Consider the following 26730-nt stretch of genomic DNA (forward strand, 5'->3'; position numbering starts at 1 on the left):
AGAATATTAACTTGGTGATTTAACTGAGAAAACAAAAACCAAATTAAAAAGATTTTAAATTACACACAAAATCGAAACACTCAAGTTTGAAGAAAATCATGTTCTACATTGTAAAATAATTAAGCTAATTGTTAATTAGATTAAATTGACAATATGTTAAATCAATAAATAATTAAAAAATATGTCTTGTGAGCAAACAATTAATTTTTTATGGTGAATATTATAAAAAATAAATGAATAAATTTAACACCATATATGAAAATTCACTGAAAATGGATTAAAGACTTGGACATAGGAAATGAAACCACAAGTACTTGAATAAAAATAAAGGCAATCTACTACAGGACACCTACTACAAAGATGTATTTGGAAATATAATCCCAGCATCAAGAAAGACAAAAGCAAAAAATAAACAAATAGGACTATATAACCTTAAAAGCTCTTGTAGCTCAAAAGAAATCATCACAGAAACAAAAAGGCAAACTACAGAATGGTAAAAAATATTTGTATACCATAAATCTGACAAGGGGTTAATCTCTAAAATTTACAACATACTAACACAAACCAACAGCAAAAAACTAATGCTGCTGTTGAAAAATGGGCAAAGGATCTCCACAGATATTTCTCAAAGTAGACATTGGCCTGTAGACATATGAAAAAATGTTCTACATCACTTATTGTGGGATTTATTTATTTATTTTTTTAAGATTTATTTATGCATACAAGAACTGGGGTATACAGGCCAGAGGTGGGGGAGGTGAGAGGATTCACCAGAGACAGAGTAGGGAACAGAACAGGCAGACTGACTAACATACACTGCTGAGGGGAGCAGTGGGTGAGTCAGGAGAGGTCTGCTGGCCATGTGGATAGCTCCCTGCTTGGGGATCGAACTTGTGCTGCAGTGGCTGCAGATAGCTTTGTGGGTTGCATCTTAACCCTTTGCGCCACCAGGGAGGCCCTATTGTAGGATTTAAATCACACTGAGATACCAACCCATCCCTATGAGAATGTCCCATGAAATGGCCTGGGTGAGCAAGGGAGCAGGCCAGCTGACAACAGCTGACAGTGCTCAGGAGAAGCCACTGAGAGGACACCATAGTAGCCAACAGAAACCATGTGAATGTCAGGCAGGTTAGCACCCAATGTGGGACCACAAAGCCCCTGGAGTGGGTGCCAGACATGAAGTGAACCTGCCACAGGGGCCGCGTGTTCATGAACCCAATTGTGAACTCAATTACTCTCAGTTGTGTTCTAGTTATTACATAGGGTGCTCATGTACAGCTTGAATATGAGCTCAATTAACAATCTCCACTGTAGTTATTACACAGGTGCTCAGGCAGCACTCAATTGTGTACTGAATTAAGGACAGCTATATTGTAGTTATTACACAAGGTTTATTAGTTAACAGATCTTGGGGCTGGGTCTCAACCAGGACAGTAGGCCTCTCTTTCTGAAGGGAATTTCATTCCAGGTTTTTTTTTTTTTTTTTTTAAGATTTATTTTTGCATACAAGACCTAGGGTACAGGCCAGAGGGGTGGGGTGAGAGGATTCACCAGAGACAGAGTGGGGAGAAGAACAGGCAGATCAATTGAAATACACTGCAGAAGGGAGCAGTGGACGAGACAGGAGAGGTGTGCTGTGCCATGTGGGTAGCTCCCTAGTGGGGGATCAAACTCATGTAGCAGTGGCTGGCAATAGCTTGATAGCCTGAGACTTTAACCCCTGTGCCACCAGGGAGGCCCTATCAGGACCATTATTACAAGGAACTACAACAACCTGCCTCTACTATTTCTTTTTTTTAAAAGATTTATTTATTTATTTATATAAGCACTGGGTACAGTCAGAAGTGCGGGAGGGTGAGAGAATTCACCAGAGCCAGAGTGGGGAACAGAACAGGCAGACCGACGACATACACTGGTGAGGGGAGCAGCAGGCGCAGCATGAGAGGTCTGTGCGCCATGTGGGACCCTCGCCAGTGAGTGAACCCGCGCTGCAGATGCTGCGGGCAGGGGAGGCCCTGCCTCTACTATTTCTTAACCCCCTTGAAGCTCATCTGTGGGCTAAAGGGATATATCAACTTCATTTTATCTCATTAAAAAAAATCTACTCTGCTAACTATAGTATATTTCCTTCTCCAGGCCCACTCCTCAACCACCTTCATCCTGCTTTGTGCTGTTGGAGATTCACCTAACTGAATGTATTCTTTTATCCTTTGGCTTCCTGTTGGTTTGGGTTGATGGAAAATCCCAGGAGACCAGAGAGAGGAGGAAGTTGCTGTTCACCTCCACCTAAGGGATAGTTTCTGTTCAGGTAGACTTCTCTACCCCTCTCTTTTTTTCTTTGCCCCTTCAGATCCAAGGGTAATAAAGCTCATGTAGGTCCAGAATGCTGTTCTATACTTTGGTTTTCCTATACTTTTCCTATCTTGTAAATAGCCTGTTTATTCAAATTTTCTCACATTATTTATATGTTTCCTGTTAGGACCCCGGGTAATATTTACCTAAAAAATTCTGTTGAATAAGCTAAGATTAAAGGCACTAAAGATTATACATGCATATCTATATTTGAAGATAGATGTCAAATATCAGCTATGATTTGTACTTCTGTGACCAGTAGAAAACTGTCATGAATTAAAAAGGCCTAAAAGACCCACAAACAAATGTAATGCGTGAATCTTGATAAACTGCAGTAAAAAATATTGATTAAAAAGACATATTTTTTGGCCATTAAGAAATCTGAATTTGGACTGGGTATTATATAGTACTAGGATTGTAATTTTCTTAAATATATTAATTTTATTATTTATGAGGAGAACCTCCCTGTTCTTATAATATACATGCTGAAATATTTTGACTTGAAAGCTCATGATGTCTATAGTGGTCATATGATTCAGATATTCACCTATATTTTGTGTATTTGCTTAATTCCTTATATGAAGTACGGCAAATGATTCAGCAATACGTGTATGAGAGACACACATGGACATATGTGTATTTTATCATATTTTCTCTCCCCTGTTACACACACATACAAATGGTATATATTGTTAACAATTATTGAATCTGGGTGCATATAAGGGTATTCATTGAATTATCTTTTCAAATTTTCTAAATGTTTCAAAGAAGGGGTGGGTTATGAAAGGAAACCCTGGAGCATGGGAAATCCCTGTGGTACAGTATGGCAATGACAATTATTTGTCCCCCAATATCTATTTTCTCCTTCTTCCTCTTTTTTTTTTTTTTTTTAAAGATTTATTTTTATTTATTTATTTGTTTGTTTGTTTATACAAGCACTGGGTACAGTCAGAAGTGCGGGAGGGTGAGAGAATTCACCAGAGTCAGAGCAGGGAGCAGAGCAGGCAGAAGGACCGAAGTACACTGCTGAGGGGAGCAGCGGGCGGCAGGAGAGGTCTGCGCGCCATGTGGGACCCTCCTCCGGTGGCCGGGGAGCAGCCGGGGATCGAACCGGCGCTGCAGAGACTGCGGGCAGCTTCGCAACCCAGCGCTCAACCGCTGCGCCACCGGGGAGGTCCCCTCTTTTTTTTAATAACAGAACTCTGAATTTATTTGGGGTGACAAAGTCTCCTGCTACCTTACATTTCCTATCTTCCCTTAAATCTGAGCATGCTCATGAGATTAATTTCTAGCCAAGAAGATTTAAGTGGAGGTCATAGTGCAGGATTTTGGGGAAGGCACCTTAAAATTGAGAGTGCTTACCTTTTTGCCATCAGTCTTTTTAGTACTTCTTTCTACTACCAGGGATGTGGATACAATGACAGGGCTCCAGAAAATATTTGGGCCACAAAGTGACCTACAGGATGGAAATCACGGGCTAGGATGGAGTAGCAGAAAGAAAGAAATCTGGGTCTTTGATAATTATTGTTTTAGTTCATTTGGGCTTTTCTAACATAACATCAGAGAAACTGGGTGGCTTATAAACAACAAACATGCATTTTTCACATTTCCAGAGGCTGGGGAATCCAAGAACGAGGGCCAAGAGATTTAGTGTTTGGAGAGAGTCCACTTCGTGGTTCATAAACAGCATCTTTTCACTGTGTCCTGACATGATGGAAGGGGCAAGGGTGTTTACTCAGGCCTCTTTTATAATCGCATTAATCCCATTCATGAAGATTCTGCCTTCATAACCTAATCACTCACCAAAGGCTCTTCATCTCCTAATACTATCACATTGGGCATTAGGTTTCAATATAATGAATTTCTCTGTGTGTGTGTTTGTGTGATGGTTAGAGGGGGCGCTGTATACATATTCAGTGCATGGAAACTGTGCCTACAATATCAGCCCTGGACTGTCAAACTCTGGGTTTCTGATATGTGTGAGAAAAAGTTTTATTTTGTTTAAACTAGTCTTAATTACTTTTTTCTCCTATGTAATGAAGGCTAAGCCCAACTGACGCAAAGGGAAACAATATGAACAAGACAAAGCTCTTTAATACATACATGTCATTCTGATGAGAATGGGGAAATTGGCTTGAGCAAGTGCAAAATCTGGATTGAAAAGCTAAGGGGTAAAATATAAGCTCTAACTTTTTTGCAGTTCACGTAAACCATATGGAGACAAATCTGATGGAGTTGTTTCTTAGAATATTTTATATATTAAGAGACAAGTCTACTGATCTTTATTCAATTAGAAAGATGAAATGGGATAATGCAGTTAGGTCCCAACTGTATTTCTGAATATGTCAAATTTTTACTAAGTTTCAAGGTCCAAACTTACTAGGAACTTAGTTGAGGCCATTTTGGCTTATTATACCAAGCAGAGAATCTTTCTAAGCCCTTGTCAAAGGTCAGGGGCTCCTTGGTGAAGTACAGTGGGCTAGTTTCATTTCCTGACTCTTAGATTCTAGATGCTGAAGAAGGAGAACAGATCAAGTTAGCTTTTGGGGAAAAAAAAATAAGGTGAAAGAGAATTATTTTTATTGTTCTAGTCTGTGATCCTTGACTACTTTCTTGCCCTGTCATCAGTTTTAGGAAAAATAGAATGATTGCACTAAGTATTTATAAGATACAGCCTTTTAAGACACCATAGGTGTGCATGCACAGTGACATACCAGGTAAGGACACAGAGCGAATAAAGACATCTGAAAGCCAAGAAACCTCAGGAGAAACCAACCATGCCTACATCTTGATCTTGGGATCCCAGTCTTTAGAACTGTGAGAAAAAAAATGTTGTTTAAGCCACCTACTCTGTGATGCTATTATGGCAGTCCTACCTGAAAAAGTTACTTAAAAGAGTAAAATTACATATACACACACAAACACACACACACACACACACTCTTCCAAATCTTTCAGATTTTTTGTACCATTTAAAAGAGTTTTTCATTTTTCTCCCTTTAAGTTTTTGTACTAGAACCTTAAGTATAGGCGTGTTTCTTGGTTTGAAATATTTTCAATATCAACTTTTCCTTTGCGTTAAATCTCTTTAAGTGGATGCTTAAATCAAGTGGATGCTCAAGTATTTACAGCTGGAGATCTCTTACTTAGCTAAATGACGGTGGCCTGGCATTCAGGGAATGTAATGTTAGTTTTATGTGTCAATTTGACTGGGCCATGGTGCCCAGATTTATTTGGTCAAACATTACTTGAATATTTCTGTGAAAGTGTTTGGATGTGATTAACATTTAAATTGGTCAACTTTGAGTAAAGCTGACTACGCCCTCTGTAACTGGAGAGGGCTCATCAAATCTCTTGAAAGTCTTAGTGAAACAAAGACTGACCTCTTCAGAACAGAAATGAATTCTGCCAGACTGCCTTTGGGCTCCTTCAATTTATCTGGGTGCTCTTCTTCCCTCTCCCTTTTTATATCTCCCTCCCCATCTATTTCTTATCTATTTCTTGTATCTTCCTCCCCATCTATTTCTTCATCTTTATCTCTGGAGAACCCAGACTGATCCATGATTTATTTCATTTCTGTTTGCTATTCTTTCTTCAGTTCCTCATTGCAACTGGGACTTTTGCCTTTATTCTTAATTCTTTCAAAACTCTGCCATAATTTTAACTCTGCTTTCAGTTGCTCACTGCTACTGGGACTTTTATCTTTTATTTTTAATTTTTTTAAAACTGCCATCTCTGGTGGTGTATTCCTAAGGTACTCCTTCAATTTATTTAACTGTCTGCGATTGTCATAAATTTTAGTTCCAAGTATTGTCATGCACAGAGTGTCACATTTCTTAATTTCTCTAAGACTCAAATCTGCTATAAGCCCCCACATCTATGGGATCTTTCTCATTCTATTCAGTTAGTCTATTAGTTTAAGAATGCCCATCTTATCAGAACACTAGAAGGGGCACTGGTTTTGTTAATCCAAGGTGGTTGCCAGCATCACTGGGATTACTTCTGCTATTTACTTGATGCAACTTTTCTGAAGTTAGTTCTTTAAGCCAGGAATTTTTCTTTGAGGTAAGTCAGGTGTCTCATAATGACCAAATTTTTTCTTGAGAGGAACTTTACTGTTGAACTTTGTGGCGCCTCATGTCTATCTTCTTTTGTAGGCATCCTGCTGGAGTTATTTTACGTGCAGTTCTTCATCTAGGTGTGGATGTCTCTCTTATATGTTTAATTTCACTTCTCAACCTTGCATCTTCCCTTTTTCTTAGAATATTTTCTCTGGTCCTCTTTCCATAATACTGTCTCACTTATTCAAGGCATTAGTACCCATGACTCTCTCATAGAAAATTTGGGTTTTTAGAAAAGTCAGAGTGGAGTTGTGTCTTGAAACAAATTTAAGTCTTTATGGTGGATGAAACCAAATGTTTGACTACCTACCTAGAGTAGAGGAGGGGAAAATACCTTCAGCTGCAAGAGCAAAGTAGTATCTCAGTGTATTATTTTGTCATGTGTCTTTGTACAGCATTATGTTTTCTCATCATTTCTTCCTTGTTTGTTTAAATGTAGATCCCTTTGCCATTATTTTTCATGATTTCTTTCCTTAGACTCCCAATTTTTCCCTGAAGAACTATATACTTTTGTTAAGAATGAAATTTGACAGCTATGACAATATGAGTACATGATGCTTCAGATCTTATCTGTTCCCAATTTGTTTGTGTTTGATACTTAACATTTCTAATTCTTCAGCAAATATTTCTTTGTTGAATTGTCACTTCTGATTCCTTCTTTGAGTTCTTCTTTCTGTATTTGCATTTTTGTTTCCAACTCTTATCTTTGGATTTAACTATTGGTAGTTTATTTCAGTGATAATGATTATGGAGACAGTTGAAATTTTTTTTTTTTTGGTCATTTACCATACACTCAATATGGTTCTATCTAGGCCTTATTATTGGAGTGAACCTGGCAGGAATTTCTGTTACAAAGGGCTGTCCCAAGAGTGGGATCTCAGCAGGATGAGCTGGATCATCTCTTCCTGGAGCAGTAAGAAATGTCATAGTTCAGGGGCCTCCCTGGTGATTCAGGGGTTAAAGACAGCCCTATCAAGCTATTGCCAGCCACTGCAGCATGAGTGTGATCCCCAGCCAGTGAGGTGACCCACATGGCGCAGCAGACCTCTCCTGCCTTGCCTGCTGCTCCCCTCAGCAGTGTATTTTAGTCAGTCTGCCTGTTCTGTTCCCCACTCTGTCTCCCATACCTCTGACCTACACCCCAGTTCTTGTATGCATCAATAAATAAATCTTTAAAAATAAAAAAAGAAATGTCACAGTTCAAGAGGTAACTGGAGTCCAGAAATCAGTAAGAACATCACATATTAGGTCTAAAGAGCAACTTCTAACCTATAAGCAGTGAATGATATAAGGATTCCATAATCAAACTGCCCGGGACACTTTCTCTCGAACTGCTGGGACACCTCCTTTCCATGGTTCAAATGATTTCTTTGCTGCCTTCTCTACTTTGCCTGCCCTTTAAATATAGGTGTTCTCAAGATTCTCTCTTTGATTCTCTTATATTATTCACGCTGCCTTTTTTCTTTTATATTAATTTGTCATTTATTTACATAATTATATAATTTTGGGAGTACAACTTCACATCTTTCACAAAAAATTTCAGTGCCAGGGTCCTGTCTTGTTCTGCCATCCTCTTCTCTCCTCCGATTCCCTCTGATAATCAGTGTATTCTTTTTTTTAAAAGGATTTATTTATTTATGCATACAAGAATTGGGGTGTAAGCCAGAGATGTGGGGGGTGATAGGATTCACCAGAGAAAGTGGGGAGCAGAACAGACAGATCTACTGAAATACACTGCTGAGAGGAGCAGCAGGAGAGGTCTGCTGCGCTATGTGGGTCACCTCCCTGGCCTAATCGAACTTGTGCTGCAGTAGCTGGTGATAGCTTCATAGCGCTGTCTTTAACCCCTGCACCACCAGGGAGGCCCCTAATCAGTATATTCTTCACAGAATCTAAGAATTATTTTTACTGTGCTTTGCCAGTGTGTTTACTTTGGTTATTTATATTCCATAAATGAATGAAACCATCTGGTAACTGCTTTCACTTTTTGACTTCTTTCACTTAGCATCATCTCCTCAAGATCTATCCATTTTGTCCCAGAAGGCACTTTTTAAACAGTTTGGTAATATTCCATTGAGTATATATGCCAAATTTTGGTTTTTTTCAGTTATCTGTCAGTGGACATTGAGGTTGGTTCCATCGATTAGTTATTGTGAGTAATGCTGCTATGAACATAGACGTGCATACATCTTTTCATGTTAGAAAAGTGTTTCCCAATTTTTTGGTCAAATACCTACCAGTGATATTGCTGAATCATATATTCCCATTTTATTTATTTTAAGGAATCTTCACACAATTTTCAATAGTGGCTGTACCAGATTATATTTCCATTCACTCCCCCTGAGTGATTTATTTATTTATTTATTAAATATTTATTTATTTATTTATACAAGCACTGGGTACAGTCAGAAGCGTGGGAGGGTGAGAGAATTCACCAGAGCCAGAGCAGGGAACAGAACAGGCAGACTAATGAAACATACTGCTGAGGGGAGCAGCAGTCGGCTGGAGAGGTCTGCGAGCCATGTGGGACCCTCGCCGGTGGTCGGGGGTCGAACTGGCGCTGCAGAGGTTGCAGGCAGCTTCTCAGCCCAGTGCTCAACCGCTGCACCACCAGAGAGGCCCTACTCCCTGAGTGATTTAATTCATTGAGTGCCAGGCCCTATTTTAGGAGCAGAGGTTGTATAATGAATATCTCAAATAAGTCCTTGCTCTCACAGAGCTTGTGTTTTAGTGGAAAATGGAAAAAGTAAATCATCAAGTAAGGTAATTTCAGAGAATAGTAAGTACCAGTAAGAATATAAAACTGGATGATGTGCTAGTAAATAGATTTTACAGAGATCCTCTCCATGCAAAATGTGGGGTGAGATTGCGCCAAACAAAGGAAACAATTGGTATAAATTCCCCGGCAGAGGGAAGAGCTCATGGAAAATAAAGTTGGCATAGTCAAGAAACATAAAAAAAAATATTCTGGAAACATCCTACCGGGATCATATTTAGGTTGGAAGATGTCACACTCCCCCATAGTCAATGTGAACACTCATTTTCCTCTACTGTTACAGGAAGGATAGGAAGTGGATAAAATGAAAATAAAACATCTTACACTGGTTAAAAAAAAAAAAAGAAGGCCAGTGTGACTGGAGTGATTTATGAAAAGGCAGAGAATGACAGGAGATGATATTGGAAGGAAAAAACGTTTTTTTTTTTTTTGAGTGTGTTTAAAAATCACTAGAGGGTTTCAGGCAGAAGAGCAACAGAATAGAAGTTACATTTAAAAATTAATTTAGGGCCTCCCTGGTGGCGCAAGGGGTTAAGACGCAACCTATGAAGCTATCCGCAGCTACTGAAGCACCAAGTTCAATCCCCAGCCAGGGAGCTACCCACTTGGTGCAGCAGACCTCTCCTGGCTCTCCCACTGCTCCCCTCAGCAGTGTATTTCAGTAAATCTGCCTATTCTGTTCCCCATCTGTCTCTGGTAAATCCTCTCACCCCCAATAGCTCTGGCCTGTACCCCAGCTCTTGTATGCATAAATAAATCTTTAAAAAAATAAAAAAATAAAAATTAATTTAAAAACTTAGATTCCTTGTATGCCCAATATATTACAGAGAAACAGTTGCATAGAAGAGTATACATTAATGTGTTATTAGAAGTTGAACATCCTTTTAACTCCCACCTAGGTCAAGATACAGAATTTTGCTACCCCAGATGCCCTTTATGTGCCTTAATCACAAGCTCCTTTTAACCCTGTAAAAGTAATCAATTCCTTGCTTTTCATTATAATTCTGTTGTACATGTATACATTCTCTAAACATCATTTTTCTGTTCTTCCTTAGTATCTGTGGACTTCTCTGTTTCTTTATCTTTCTGCTCATATTTTATTAGTTGAAGAAATTAAGTCATTTGACCTATATAATAGTTTCTCAGTCTTATTTTCGCTGTTTGTATCCTCAGTATATTTTAGCATATTCTTGAGTCTCCTGTATTTCTAATACATTAAGACTGGACTTTTATTCAGATTCAATATGTACATAATGTCTGGTTGACTCTCTTTAATGATGCTGACATTGAAACTCAGTGCCTACATTTATTAGTTTTTTAGAAATAACAAAACTGTGACCTGTAAATCCTAGTTCTCAGGAACACTCGGGATGGCATAGTATAATATGACCTAATTACTTGTTTGTTTTGTTCTAATTATATACCTAATGGTCTCAGAAAAAAATATTGATAAATGATACCATTAAGTATTTATCTTTCTCTATCTAATCTCACTCATATAACAGTTGCTATATGTGGTCTTCTTAAGTGTTAGCTATTTTAGCAAATATTAGGAAATAGCTCTTTGTGGTTTAAATTTCCATTTCCCTGCTGATTAGTGATGTTGTACCCCTTGGAACATGAAACTGAAAAGATTCAGTTTCCCTGGCCATTTTAAAATCAATTTTTATTTTATTTTATTTTTTTGCTATTGAGCACTTTGTTTTAAAATTTTTTTTTGCGTTTGCTTTTGATGTTAAGTCCAAAAAGTTGTTGCCAAGACCAGCAGCAAGGAATGCTCACCTATGTTTTTTTCTAGGAGTTTTATGGTTTCAGGTCTGTCCTTAATCCATGTTGAGCTCCCTTTCATATACAGTGTAAAGTAATGATTCAGTTCTATTTATTTTTTTGCATGTGATGATCCAAGTTTTGCAACATCATTTATTAATTTATTAATTTCTTCATTATGTATTCTTAGCTCCTTTGTTACAAATTAAGACTACGTATGGGTGGGTCTATTTCTGAGTTCTCTATTCAGTTCCATTGATCTATGTGTCTGTTTTTATGCAAAAACTATACTGTTTTGATTGTTATAGCTTGATAATATAGTTTGATATCAGGAGGTGTGATACCTCTGATTTTATTTTTCTTGGGAATGTCTGGCTCATGTTTGTGGAACCACGACTATCTCCCTTCTCTCTAGAGTTCCAGAACTGAGACTGCAGTGTGAACACTATCAGTGGACTTCATAAGATCATTACCAGTTTTGAGGGGCTGGGAAAGGAGAGTTCAGTCCAGAGCACTGCAGCTCTACCTGTGTGGAGCATACCAGCTAACTCTACTCATGTTTCCTCACTCAAGGGTGTGTTCCTCCACTCATTTCAATCTTTTCTCCCCAACCCCCTGATTAACTGCCAGCTTTACCATCTGCGTCCCTGTCCTGGACCACCACCTCCTGTACAATGAAGGGCAACTCTCCTTTGTGTCTCTTCTGAGATGTCTTTGATGTCAAAGAGTGTTCCAGTTTTGCCCCAAACCATGGAACTCTCTATGTATAGTGTCCCTGTGAAGCTATTTCTCTCTGGAATGCCATCTTGGTGATATCCTCAGGATATATAATCTTATCAGAATAAATGTGTTGAATGAGGGCCATTGTGGCCAACCTACTGAGGACTTCAAGCCTTTGCACAATCCACTCACACAAAGATGTATGACCAGAGAATTCCCCACTGCTGCTGGGATGATCTGACCATCTCCTTTCTTTTTCTTTTCTCTTTTTAAAGATTTATTTTATTTATTTATGCATACAGGAACTGGGGTGTAGGCCAAAGGTGTGGGAGGTGAGAGGATTCACCAGAGACAGAGTGGGGAGCAGAACATGTGGACCTACTGAAAAACACTGCTGAGGGTAGCAGTGGATGAGACAGAAGAGGTCTGCTGCACCATGTGGTTTAGCTCCTTGACTGGGGATCAAATTCATGCCACCCCAGTGGCTGGAAATAGCTTGATAGACCTGAGACTTTAACTCCTGTGCCACCAGGGAGGTCCTCCCTCCTTTTTCTTATAGTAACTTTGTATATAACTTTGTATATAATTTGACCTTGATTATTTTCTGTTGCTAATTCTTATGTAATATTAATATATGTGCCCTTTTAGAAGGAGGCTGTTTGTTGCAGGATGGTTTTTCTAAATTTGTTCGAGTTTCCTATTATGTTTGTGAAGTATTAAATATTATGGTGGTTTATTTTTTTGAACACTCTGAGTTCTAGTCCACTTCCTAATTTTCCCCTAAGTCTTTTCTTGGTCTCTGTTGTCACTGTGCTGCTGTATTTGGTTCTTTTCTCAGAAGTTTTTCCTCAGTGTGTGGTTATCCTTGAAGGATGCTTTAGCTGGTTAATTTCAGAGATTGTATGTCCAAGACTACTTCATCCTCTTCATATTTTAACATGGACTTCTGATGTTAGAGTTTGTAAAACCCTTCTTAGTTTCAACTGCTATTCTTAAACTGCCCTCAAATTTTTCAGTAAACACCTGTTAGCTTTTTTTGGATTTTCAGGTCAGTCAGCTGTCTTTTACTTCTCTTTACTTCTCTCTGTTATTGGTACTATGCAACTCTTATAGCTGTTTGTTTTTATGCCTATGCACTCACATTTTGGAGTTTGTAGGCTACCTTTAACTTACTTTTTTTTTTTATAGAGTCATGTTATTTATTTATTTGTTTGTTTGTTTGTTTTGTTTATACATGCACTGGGTCCAGTCAGAAGCGCGGGAGGGTGAGAGAATTCACCAGAGCCAGAGCGGGGAGCAGAGCAGGCAGAAGGACCAAAGTACACTGCTGAGGGGAGCAGCGGGCAGCAGGAGAGGTCTGCGCGCCATGTGGGACCCTCTTCTGGTGGCCAGGGAGCAGCCGGGGATCGAACCGGCGCCGCAGAGGCCGCGGGCAGCTTCGCAACCCAGCGCTCAACCGCTGCGCCACCGGGGAGGCCCTTAACTTACTTTTGTTGGAGATATTGTCCATGAATTTTTTATATTACTATCTTTTTTAAAAAAAGATTTATTTTATTTAATTATGCATGCAAGAGCTGGGGTGTAGGCCAGAAGTGTAGGAGGGGCAATGAGAGGATTCACCAGAGACAGACAGAGTGGGCAGCAAAACAGGCAGATTAACTGAAATACACTGCTGAGGGGAGCAGCAGGTGAGACAGGAGAGGTTGACTGCGCTATGTGGATTAGCTCCCTGACCAGGAATCAAACTCATTCTGCAGTGGCTTCCTATAGCTTCATAGTGCTGCAACTTAACCCCTTGCACCACCAGGGAGGCCCTTATATTGCTATCTTAATTGCTTTATCTGTTTTTATGGTAAGGTTTGGGGAGTCCCCAAAACTATGTTTCTTCTGCTGTTATCTTCACAGAAAAAAAATTAAAAGCCATGGTCATGGCTTCTACTGCCCATAACCAGTATGTTAGTTTTTATGGTTGTCATAATAAAGTACTGTAGACTGGACAACTTAAGCAACAGAAAATTACTTTCTTGCAGTTCTGAAGGCTAGAAGTCTGAGGTCAAAGTGTTGGGAGGTTTGGGTTCTTCTGAGGGTTATGAATAGGGATTTGTTCTAGGTCTCTCTCCTTGAATTGTAGACAATTGTGTTCTTCCATATCCTCTTCACTCAGTTTGCATGGTGTCCGAATTTCTTCTTTTCACAGGACATCAGTCAGATTGAATTAAGGGGCAGTCAGTAATGATTTCTTTTTAACTTAACCACATCTTTAAAGATCTTATTTTTTTTAAGATTTATTTATTTATGCATACAAGAACTGGGGTACAGGCAGATCTATCGAAATACACTGCTGAGGGGAGCAGTGGGCAAGTCAGGAGAGGTCTGCTGTGCCATGTGGTATCTCCCTGGCCGGGGATTGAACTTGTGCTGCAGTGGCTGCGAGCAGCTTCATAGGTTGCGTCTGAACACTTGCGCCACCAGGGAGGGCCCTAAAGATCTTATCTTTATTTTTTCCCTAAATTTATTTATTTTCTTACATAGGTGTTCATTTTTGTACAGTAATTGTTTACTTCCCTCCGGTGTAGTCCTTGTAGTTATCCCACCAACTTAATATCATGAACCATCACCATAGTCCCTTGTGCTCTTCCCGCCTCTGTTTTAACCCCTCTCTTTCCTCTTCCCTTGCTGGATGCCTCAGATCTATGGTCAGCTTGCAAGTTTTGTCTTTTTCTTGACCTTTTGTTTGGTTTCTCCATATTCCACATATAAGTGAAGCTATCTGATATTTAGAAGATCTTATTTTAAATGTAGTCGCATCCTGAGGTATTGACAGGAGTTCAACATATGAATTTTGGGGAACACAATTCAGCCTAAAACAACTACATATGTTCTAATGAATCTAAATCTCTATCCACATCTCTTGTCCAGACTTCTTTTTGACCATATAGTCCAATCCCTCCCTGATAAGTATACTTTCCCACTATGTATCTCCTCTTAGTTGATGATATTATTTAGTACCTAATTGTTGATATGTGGGCCTATAACATTTCAAACATTGCATGTCCACAATTGTACTCATTTCATTTTCCTTAAGCCTGATATTCTCTTTGCATTTATTATTTTGGTAGCAATATAGCTACTCAGTTTCCAAGTCAGAAGTCTGGGTCTATTTCAAATTCTCTCTTCCATCGTATCTCTAAAGAGTCATGAAGTTCTTATGTTTCTATTTTCTTAATATTATTCTTATATATATATTCCTTTTTGTCCACCTGTGGCTACTGCTGTTTTGATTCAGGGATTTAAAAAAAATTTCTTCCTAGTATTCTCTTCCTCCTTAAATTGGCATTAAGTTAGGAATAGGTAATACTGTCATATGGTTCCAGATTCAAAAGCTCTAGTAAAATGTCTCTTCCCACTCCTATCTCCCATCTACCCAGTGCACCTCCCTGGAAGCAGTTTCTGGTGTTTCCTTCCAGAGATACTTTAAGACAATTTATTCTTTCATGTGCTACATGCATAATAAAAGCATAAAATGCCTTTGTCCTTTTCACTTAAATGATAACACACACTACATGTTGTTCTGCAATTTGTTTTTTCCATTGTAATTTAATAATAATTGCTGAAGATTATTTTATATCAGTTTTATAATTAAAAATGTAAAAATATTTCATTTTATGGGTAACTAATGAGCACTTAAGTACTGCGAATAACCTTGTATATAACCTTCTCTACATGTGCAAGTGTACCTACAGGATAAATTTCTCCAAGTGGAACTGCTGAGTCAGAAAGTATGTAGATTTTTTAGTGCTGACAGATGTTGCCAAATTGCCCTTCCATTTATCTTTTGCAGTAGTTCTTTTGACTGATTTCTCTGCTTTGAATTCACCCTCCATGATGCTACCAGATGCAATTTCTAAATGAAATGAATTGGATTACTCTGCTTCTAAAACTCATCAGTGACTTTAGATTACTTACCAGAAAAAAACAAACTCCTTGAAATAAATAACCCTCCTTTGGGGTATTTGTTTATCTGGGTAGACTCACATCTCATCATTCCTTAGGTACATTTTATACTCTGGTTAAATTAGTTTGTGTATCCTATACAAACTAAGCTTCATGTCTTTGTCCAATATGTGCTATTTCTTCTGCTTGGAATATCTGCTCATTTTTCAAGATTCAGCTTATTTGCTTCCTATTTAAATGGAGTAGAATACAGCTTGGTTCCTGCTATGGTGGTGCCAGGTACATATCTCTATAATAGCTGTATGTCACTGAGAGAGATTATTTGTTCATATCTGTCTCTTCTAGCCTGTCAACTAAATAGCCATAGAACTAATGCCACACAAAGAAAATATAAAAAGAATGCAGAATCCAGTCAGGCATAGGCAGATTTGTCCAGTGAAGGAAGGTAGCTGTAGCCCCAGGTGGGGTAGACTATATCATCTGCCCAAATGAGATGATAAAAAATTGAGAGAAGTTATGATGAAATGTGGGTAAATGTGAAATGTGAAAGATACCCAGGAGGAGCATATTAGCTAATTGTTAATATGCTAATAGGTCTAGCCTCTTTTCCTGTATCCTAATGCTCACTTTAATCTTCAGTAATATTACACTACAACATATTATTGTTCCTTAGACCAACTCTTAGTACTGATTGCACATGTTGAGTTTTCTGCCTGGATCTCCCTTCTGTGTTTTAGTTGTGTGATGAATGCCAGCTTTCCCCTCAAAACCTAGATTACAGGTTAACTTACATGGAAAACTCTTCCAATAATTGAGGAATCAATTCTTCCACTCAGCTACTCCCAAAACTTGAACTTCTCTTTTTTCACTGTTCTGTTATACAATATTTAATTTATTTATTTCCATGGCTATTGGCCTGGCCTAGTAAGAACAATAACTTTTTGAGGACATCGTTATGTCCTGTCATCTTTGTATTTTCAGGACAATGTTGTAGACTTAGTAGTTGCTCAATAAATGTTTGTTTAGTTGGATTGACTGTGTATAATCCAGTAGTCAAGAATGTGGGCTCTGGAGTTAGATTGTTAGTTGTCAAAATGGGCTTTATCACTTATTTACCATGTAACTTTGTAAAATCTGCTCAACCTCTTTAGTGCTTTCGTTTCTTCTTCTCAAAAATGAGCCAAAAATGAGCCAAAAAGTGAAAGACAGATAGATGGTTTCATTCATCTGTGAAATATAAAAACAAACAAACAAAATTACATGCAAACAACAGAAAAAATAAAAATTTCAGCTGACAAAGAAGAAGATAATGGTTATCAGAGGAAATGGGGAAATGTTGATGGCATGGGGTGTGGAGGCAGATGGTGTTTGGACATGGGTAGTTTGGTGGAGGAAATAAAAAAAAGTTAAAACCAAGAAAAAAACATGGAGATGTTAATGTTTATTTCATAGAATAGTGGTGATAATTAAATGAAATAACCATATCCTTATCAATGTGGTTTGCACATGGTACGTATACATATAAGCACACAACTGATTGTATTAGGCAGTTTTTTGGGATCAATTTTGTAAAAAGCAGTGCCTAGATTCCAAAAGTAATCCCTCAAATCCTTGGTACTAACCCCCCTACCTGATGTTGATCCCTGGCAACATTCTTGATTAGATCATTAATCATTTGGTATAGGAACATTTCGAAAAGGAAGCAGTACTGATCAAGAAGCAGGCGGATTTATTAAGCACTAGTCATGACATATTAGTCTTAATCCCATTTTTAAGCCAGGATTATCAGACTCAGACCTCAGGGGATTGATAGATTCCAAAGAGGATTTGAGGTGACTACATAAACTCACAGAAAAGAGAAAAATAAATAAAATATACGAGGGAAAGAAAAATTAGGAAAGAATACTCAAAACAAATCAGGGAAGATTAACTTGCAAGGATTGCCATAACAAAGTTATCAAAGATTAAACAACAGAATCAATTTTCTTACAAATCTAGAGTCTAGAGTCTGAGGTCAAGGTGTCTGCAGGGTTGATTTCCTCTGCCTCCCTCCTTGATTTGTAGATGGCTGTCTTCTCTTTGTCTTTCACATTTTGTTCCCTCCTAATGTGTCTATATCTTAATATTTTCTTATAAGGATACCAGTCATATTGGGCTAGGGCCTACCCTGATGAACTTACTTTAACCTAATTTTAACTGGAAAGATCCTATTTTAAATACATTACCATTCAGCAATATTGGGGGTTAGGTCTTCAATACAGGAATTTTTGGAACACAATGTAGTTCATAATATACAGTAAACTATAACATCAGATGTTGTCCAGTTATAAGAAGAGAGTAATGTATTTGGCTTTATATATCCTAAAAGCAAAATAAAATAGAAAGCTCGGGAGATAAGTTTACTTGTAACATTCACAGTATCACCATTCATTTGAGTTAAGACTTAAATGACATTCTACCAAACACAAGAAGATAGAGGGTTTGGAAATTCCAGGCAGAAGGTCCAGAGGCCCCCAAATGGGAAAGAACTTGACTGGAGTGTAATGGAATGGAGAAATGAATCAGGACAGGTAGTCTATTTAGAAGTCTACTTGGTAAGAAGCTTACATTTTATTCTAGTTTCTATGAGAAGGCTTTGGGGAATTTTAAACTGGGGGGAACATGATGTGATTAATGTTTTAAAATTAACTGAGGCTACTAGATCAAGAAAGTATATGTATAATTGGGTAATAGTGGAAGCAGTGAGACCAGCAACAGTGCTACTCAAAGTGCTGGTCAGCAGAGAGATAAAAAACTTGCTCCAGAGTACAAATCAATGCATCCCTTCTTTCATCAGTAAGATCTCACTATAAAAAATTGTTAGCTGAGTTGAATATTATGCTTACTGAAGTGGTGTTTCATTTTGGTGCAAGGTTCTTACCTTATTATGGACACAATTGTCTGTGGGTCTTACTTTGAGTAATACGTCCTCTCATAAAAAGACTCCTCTAATAAATGCAGTTCAGGTTAGAACTGGTAGTGGCTGGGACTGGGATGTAAATAGTAAACATGGTAAGAAAAAGGCATGTTAGGACTCTTTCATGGTGGTAGTGTTACAGGGCAGGGAGAGGGAAACCCCAGACCCCGCAAACCTGCCTGCTCTAAATTTGTTCTGCCATCTGCCGGATCAACCCAAAACATGAGACTTTAATGGGAAGGAACTTTAATACAATTAGGAAACAATACAGGAAAGGCAAAGAATATAGTTTCTAAATCAAGCACCCAAAGTTACCCGTCCCCTTGTGGGTAAAAGTCCACCCAAGCAGGACTGGCCCAGAGCAAGGCCCCAAAGCCTGCCACAAGTCTAAAGCATCTTCCAGTGGGGACCCACAGAAAAGGATCAGAAACAATCAGACAAGTCTGAAAGGAAAAGAGCAAAATCAAAATCAAGATAAAAGCTGCCATTGTCACCTCCCCATGAGTCTTACTCACATCTGTGTCAACCAGTCCACGACCAAAGGGCAAGCTCAGTTTCTTCACGTGTCTATCGGCGACATGTGCCTCCTCCAGTTCTCCTTCTGGCTCTCCATCCTGCTTCTTTCCTTCTCAGTCTCCTCTGCAGCTTCTTCTCTCCCTGCTCAGCTCCACCCTCCTTTTGGGAGGGGCAGGAAACCTGGAATCTTCCCCTTTCCTGGGGACCATCCTGTTACAGTAGAAACAGAGGGTTTTGTTCACAATTTATTGAGGTAAGGTAATGAGGAATTAGGAATAACTTTCAGATTTGAAACTTGAGTGTAAGGGTGGATGGTAGTATTTACTGAGTTAGCTAAGAGTGGGAGAGGAGCAGGGGTATGAATCAAACATTGTTTTGGACATGCCGTATTTCAGAAAGCTATTAGATATTTCAGGGGAGCTATGAGGAAAACAGTCTTGATTTCCAGAAAGAGCTCAGGGATGCTTATTTTTTTGAAAAAGCAAGTTGGTCACATAGTTCAAAAATCAAAATGTGTACTATTATAAGATGCAAAGTCTTTCTTCCATACTTACCCCCATTTGTCTAGTTGCTACCTAATTCTTGCCCCTCTTAGCTTCTTAGGCATCTGCAAATATTTATGTTCATACAGTTATACAAACACACATTCTTGTTTTTGCTTCCTTTAAATGCAAAACCACTTTTTTTCTGTTAAGTTTATCTTATGAACTTTTGTTTTATTTATTTATTTATTTTTTATTTATTTTTAATATTTATTTATTTATTGAAGCACCGGGTACAGTCAGAAGCGCGGGAGGGTGAGAGAATTCACCAGAGCCAGAACGGGGAGCAGAACAGGCAGAAGGACCGAAGTACACTGCTGAGGGGAGCAGCGGGCAGCAGGAGAGGTCTGCGCGCCATGTGGGACCCTCCTCTGGTGGCCGGGGAGCAGCCGGGGATCGAACCGGCGACGCAGAGGCTGCGGGCAGCTTCGCAACCCAGCGCTCAACCACTGCGCCACCGGGGAGGCCCTTATGAACTTTTAATAACATGATATATTTTCCTCACTACTTAACAGTTAGATCATAGGCTCTGCCATTATTTACTTAACCAGTCTTCTATTACTGGACATTAGGATTTTCTTACTCAGTTTGGGCTGTAATAACAAAATGTTATGGCCTTGGTGTTTTAAATAATAGATATTTATTTTCTCACAGTTGTAGAGGCTGGGACATCCAAGATCAAGGTGTCAATAGATTCAGCTCTTTGTGAGGGTCCTCTTCTCAGCTTACAGATGGCTGCCTTTTCACTTTATCTTTGTATTGTAGAGAGAGGAAGCTCTGTTGTCTCTTTCTCTTATCATTACACAAATCCCTTAATTGGGATATTACCCTCATCTAAACCTAGGTATCTTTCAAGGATCCCATTTTCTAATACCATCACATTGCAGGGTAGGTCTTCAATATATACATTTTGGAGGTACATATTCAGTTCATAATAAGGATAGTTTCCGATGAGATTATTTCCAAATCTAAAACTTTTCAATTCTAAGATTCATAGTACTTTTTATTAACTGATTATTCTCCTCTTTCCCCAAAAGGGATGCATAAATTTTGTTGTAGTACTGCAAATTATTTTTTAACAAGTTACTGTCATGATTAGTTAATAAACACATATTGGGGCCTCCCTGGTGGCGCAAGGGGTTAAGTTGCAGCACTGTGAAGGTACCCACAGCCACTGCAGCCTAAGTTGGATCCCCGGCCAGGGAGCTACCCACACAGTGCAGCAGACCTCTCCTGTCCTTCCTGTTGCTCCTCTCAGCAGTGTATTTCAGTCAGTCTGCCTGTTCTGCTTTCCACTCTGTCTCTGTTGAATCCTCTCAACCCTTGCACCTCTGGCCTATGCCCCAGCTCTTGTATGCATAAATAAATAAATCTTAAAAATACCCCACATATTTGTTGGTTGTCAACCAATAATATATGCTCAGCATTGTTCTAGATGTGGGGAATATAGCAATGAACAAATAGAAAAATTACCTATCATGGAGTTGACAATTTAGTGGGCAAAACTAAGTAAGATAAATAAGTAAAATATATGATATAATAGAAACATATAAGAACTAGGAAGAAAAACTAGACAACTGGGAAAGGAGATAGGGAGCAACTGTGTGTGTGTGTGAGAGAGAGAGAGAGAGAGAAAGAGAGAGAGAGAAAGAGAGGAAGGAGGGGAGAGGAGAGGAGAGGAGAAGAGAGGAGAGGAGAGAGAAGAGGAGCTTGAGACAACCAAGGCAATGGCATTTTCCATAGGATGACCAGAGAGGGGTGTTAAGGATATATTTGATCAAGATCTGGGTCTGAAGCAAGTGAAATTCTGGGAATATTCTGGGGAAGAGCATTATGGGGAGACAAAAGTTATCACTGTTCAAATTATTTTTCAATGATTCCAATGTTTGGGTTGTTGGAGATATCTTTAGGTATCTATATTTTGGATCTGTCTTCTACTTTACTTTTATATCTCCCTTGTCTAGCTCACAAATCCTCCCTCTAGATTCTAGGATGACTACACTGGAGTACTCTTACCTGGAATTACCTTTCCTACTCTTTTAGGCCACTTCTGTAATGTTAATCTAAGACAACCCATTAGAAGCCTGTTGAAAATAAAGCTATATGGATATAGTGACCAAGTTAATACCTCTTTATTAAGTGAAAAAAAGGGAATGCAAACATTTCAACTATAAAAATAAGCAAAAGGAGAATAAGAAAAAATCAAAGCTCAAATACAGGTCAATTACTGATTTCAAAAACACCCTCAAGCTTTAAGTCTTTTTGTTAGGCCCAGCATCCCTCCCTAGGGTGAATCCTTTTAAAATTCAACAGGGTATCCTTAGGCCAAAGACATTCCATGGATTCAATTAACTCTTCTTGCTCAGTTCTGATCTTTCATTCTAAATTTTGTGTACTACATTTGTTCTCTGTTTATGGCTTTGCTCAATCCCTGATGTCTGTTTGATAAAATATTGTAACATTTTAGAAAAAATTTGCTACATTTCTTCTCTATGATTTACACTGTCCACTACTTACTGGATTTTTTTTTTTTTTTATGACTATTGCTTTGCTTTAATACTCCTATAAGTCAAAGTACCTGGTCGTCAATTCCTATCCCTGAAAGGACAATGTAGCACTCCTCAAATTTGCTGTTCTCCTCTAATAAAAGTCTGTTCTTTCCAGCTGAGCTAGCTGTTGGGAGGTAATTTTTATGGCAGTATCAGAATATATGAAGTGGTGCTAAAGTAAAAACTTTAGTCTTAAGAAGTAAACACAGTCTGGGAGTTTGAAAATTCAAAATAGGATTGTGATAAAGAAATCTTATTAAAAATTTAATTAGCATCAGCGTCAAGGTTTTATTACAATCTTGCTGCAGTGCAAAAGGTCCCTTGCAGGACAATTAAAAAATCCACTTCTTTAGGACTATTTTTTTATTTAAATATTTTATTTTATATAATTCTTACATCTCTATTAGGACTATTTGATAGTAAAAGAGAATGATTGTGTAATCCTTAGACCTGTCATATTTTTATTTTTTAAGAATTATTCCTTTATTGTAAGACTTCTATTTTATTTATTTTTACATAGAAGAACTTGGGTGTAGGCCAGAGGTGTGGGGGTGAGAGGGTTCACCAGAGGCAGAGTGGGGCACAGAACAGGCTGATACACTGAAATACACTGCTAAGGGGAACAGTGGGCGAAACAGCAGAGGTCGGCTGCACTATATGCCCATATGCAGGCTAGCTTCCTGGCTGGGGATCAAACTCAGAATGCTTTGTCGAGGGAGGGCCATTGAGGTGGTAATGCTGAGACTTAACCATTAGGCCACCAGGGAGACCCCGCTGTCATATTTTAAAAAGTCTAATTGACTAACAGGTCACTAGATAATTCACTGATAGTCAACTGGGTTTGAGGAGTGCAGTTTCTTAGACCAGATCTTATTTTTTAAAATAAAGATACTAAAATAAAGCAAGCATGTATATGGGCTAGGCACTTTATGTGTATTATGTCATTCCATCCATTCAGGCACTGAGAAAGGTAGAATGATTTATACCAGGTCATACAGTGATGGAGAAGAGTTTAAACCCAGGCACTTTTGATTTTAAAATCTGTGTTTTCTACCGTTATATAACCTCCCCTCCCCAACCTTGCTTACTCACAAGATAATTATTAAAACTATAGATTTCCAGACCTCTCTCCTAAACATTCTGGCTCAGTGGATCTGGCACAGAGTTCTTTAAATATTTTTTCTTTGAATCAAGATTCTTAGGTGAGTCCACACTGCCTCTTAAATGCTAGGTAATAAAGCAAGCTTTTCTCCATCTCTAAATTTTTATGCATGCTATTCTAAAGAAATGAAACCAAATCACTGCATATTCTTATTTGTCATGAGAGACAAAGGTCAATATCCAGTTATAACTCTCCTTTCCTTTAACATATAAACATGATCAAGTATCCAGCATCCTTGAAAACAAGCTACTACCTTATCTTTCTCTTACCTTTTCCTGCCAAGCTTCTTGAAACAGTTACCTACATTTGTGGTCTACAATCTTGCATTTATTCCTCAACCCATTGTGGTTTGGCTTCTACTTTATGCCTCTATAGAGCATAGAAACTGCTCATCAACAGTAACTTCCTGGTTGGATTCATATCAACACTTACTAATCTGACTTTCTTAGAAAATGTCTTAATTCTATGAAAGTTTATCTGAAAATCGCTTAAGCATTTTATCAGGATTCCTCATTTCTTCCCAGAAAGAGGCTAATGATTGTATCAGGTAAAAAGTGCTTTCCAGACCAGGTTTGAAATAATTTTTCTTGTACAGTTGGCATCTGATTTTGAAAAACAAGGGATGATATGTGCAAATCAGAAAAAATGATGAGTTGAAATCTAAAATGGACATCTGGAAGGAAAGAGCATGGTCAGAAGGGAAAGAATTCAAAAGGCAGACTGGCTAATGAGCAGAAGGGACAATGGGCAGCTATGTCTTACCAGACTCTTCCAGCCCAGGAGAAGGGCAGCGGGTTGGTGTTTCTACAACAGATAGAAGGAAAGGTAAGTTTATATAATGATTTACCTATTGATCTTATTGAACATATTTTTAAAGATTTATTTATTTATGCATACAAGAACTGGGGTACAGGCCAGAGGTGTGTGTGGGGGGGTGAGAGGATTCACCAGAGACAGACTGGGGAGCAGAACAGGCAGATTGATTGAAATATACTGCTGAGGGGAGCATCGGGTGAGTCAGGAGAGGTCTGCTGCACAATGTGGGTCACCTCCCTGGCCGGGAATCGAACTCGTGCTGCAGTGGCTGCGGATAGCTTCATAGTGCTGCATCTTAACCCCTTGCGCCACCAGGGAGGCTCCTTATTGAACATTTTTAAGAGGTTACAGTTAAAAATAATCTTTTTTTTTTTTTTAAGATTTATTTTTATTTATTTATACAAGCACTGGGTACAGTCAGACGCGCGGGAGGGTGAAAGAATTCACCAGAGCCAGAGAGGGGAGCAGAGCAGGCAGAAGGACCGAAGTACACTGCTGAGGGGAGCAGCGGGCGGCAGGAGAGGTCTGCGCGCCATGTGGGGCCCTCCTCCGGTGGCCGGGGAGCAGCTGGGGATCGAACCGGCGATGCAGAGGCCACGGGCAGCTTCGCAACCCAGCGCTCAACCGCTGCGCCACCGGGGAGGCCCTAAAAATAATCTTAATGTCATTTCATTTTATTCAGATACACCAGGAAGAAATTTTAATAGATGAATACTTTCACAATCTAGAAAAACATTCTCTTAAGTGACTCTACCCAATTTTGCTCTCCCAAGTTAATGATCTAACCCAACCTGGATCCTGATTGTAGTCCTATGGCTACTTTGTCAAGCTAGGTTAAACATGTCCAAGATGAAATCTCTCCCCTTCAAATGATGACATGCTCATTATCTCAATTCTTATTTTGGTTGTATCTCTACTGTAACCTGAAAAATAACTTTTTATTTTTTCTCCTGATTCTGCTGGTTTTCTCTCATTATCTCACATTTCTATCCTATGACATATTTCATTTCAGTGGATATTCCTGGCAAACTTTCACATCATTAGGTACTCTTCAGAAACTCAACACTGTCTAATTTTATTATAGCTATGATCTTTACTGAATACTTGGTTTTACATAAGACAATGTTAGGGTTTGCCCGTATTCCTAGAAGGCAGACACATTATTCATTCAGTTCTGATCACATTCCATGGGTTGGACAGATATTAGCCAGGTGTTAATTCTTTCTTTGTATCCTGGCTCTCAGGCCTCAATAAACATATATTGCTTTAGTAGTAGACAATCAATACATGATTAATGATGATGACACATAGTACCTGAAATTAGTTCAAGTTTTTAAACCTGTATTACCTAAAAACATTGTACGATGGATAAGGGAACTATTACTTAGGTTTTTTAAAAATGGAATTTCGTGTGTGTAGTCACTATATCATGGAGCCACAATTTATGAAAAAGCACAATGTCTTCATTACTTTAAGATAGTTGGGAGGTATTTTTTATAAAACAAAATGCCAAAGAGAGCCTCATTACATTTCAAATGCCTGTAGTTTTATTGCTGCTGGAACTTGTGCTATAGGCTGCCCAATATGGATGTCCTGCTTTGGACATAAACTATACTGTCACTCTGCTTAGAAGAGAAATGCTTTACGACGTGGTCTTGTCAAGGCTGTACCCCTCTTGGCATGGATCACTCTTCCACCACATTTCTTCCTTGTTCATTCCCTCACTTCCTGAAGGTCCTGACCTAAATATCATGTTCTCAGTGTGATTTCCCAGGTCAGCTTGTTTAGAATTGCAACCCAGGTCTAACACTCTCCTTCCTTCTTTCTCCTCTATTTTTTTCTATAGTGTGTATCACTTTTTATCATACTATGTAAGTTTTATATTTATTGTTTTTTAATATTCCCTCTAATAAACTGTAACCTCTGCAAGGCCAGGAATTGTTTTCTGTTTTATTCTTGGTTTGCATAAGAACTGAACCTGGCATACAGCAGATGCTAAGTAATTATTGTCAAAACAGTGTATGAATGCATATATTCTAGTATCTTAGATCAATTATACTCACATGGAATCCAAAGTAGAACAATTATATATATATAAATCTATTAATTGATGTGAGAGTTTTTGATATTCCTGTGCAAGATCAGGGAAGAAACAAAAGGAGCACAGGATAGGTGTTTAAAAAATTTTAAATATATGTTGCGATTCAGAGAAACAATGTCCATTTATATTAATTTGGTCTAGATATATTCATTAAAAATAATTTAGAAAATGAGGTAGAAGTCTGTTTTTTCCCCGATACTATAGTTGGTTATGTCACCATGAAAAATTATGCTCAGACTTGCAGAGAAGTCCTTCAGGTTTATTTAAAATGGGTGTGGAATGTCCCCTTTTGGGTGAAGATTCTGGAGAATTGTTGTCTGCATAAACGTTTTATACCAAATATTGATATCAGCATGTAAAAACAGTGTGATTTTAGGGGTTAAAAAGTTTGTACA

This window comes from Talpa occidentalis, unplaced genomic scaffold (genome assembly GCF_014898055.3).
Source record: "Talpa occidentalis isolate TD23 unplaced genomic scaffold, MPIMG_talOcc4v2.1 talOcc4.2, whole genome shotgun sequence".
Classification (NCBI taxonomy): Eukaryota; Metazoa; Chordata; class Mammalia; order Eulipotyphla; family Talpidae; genus Talpa; species Talpa occidentalis.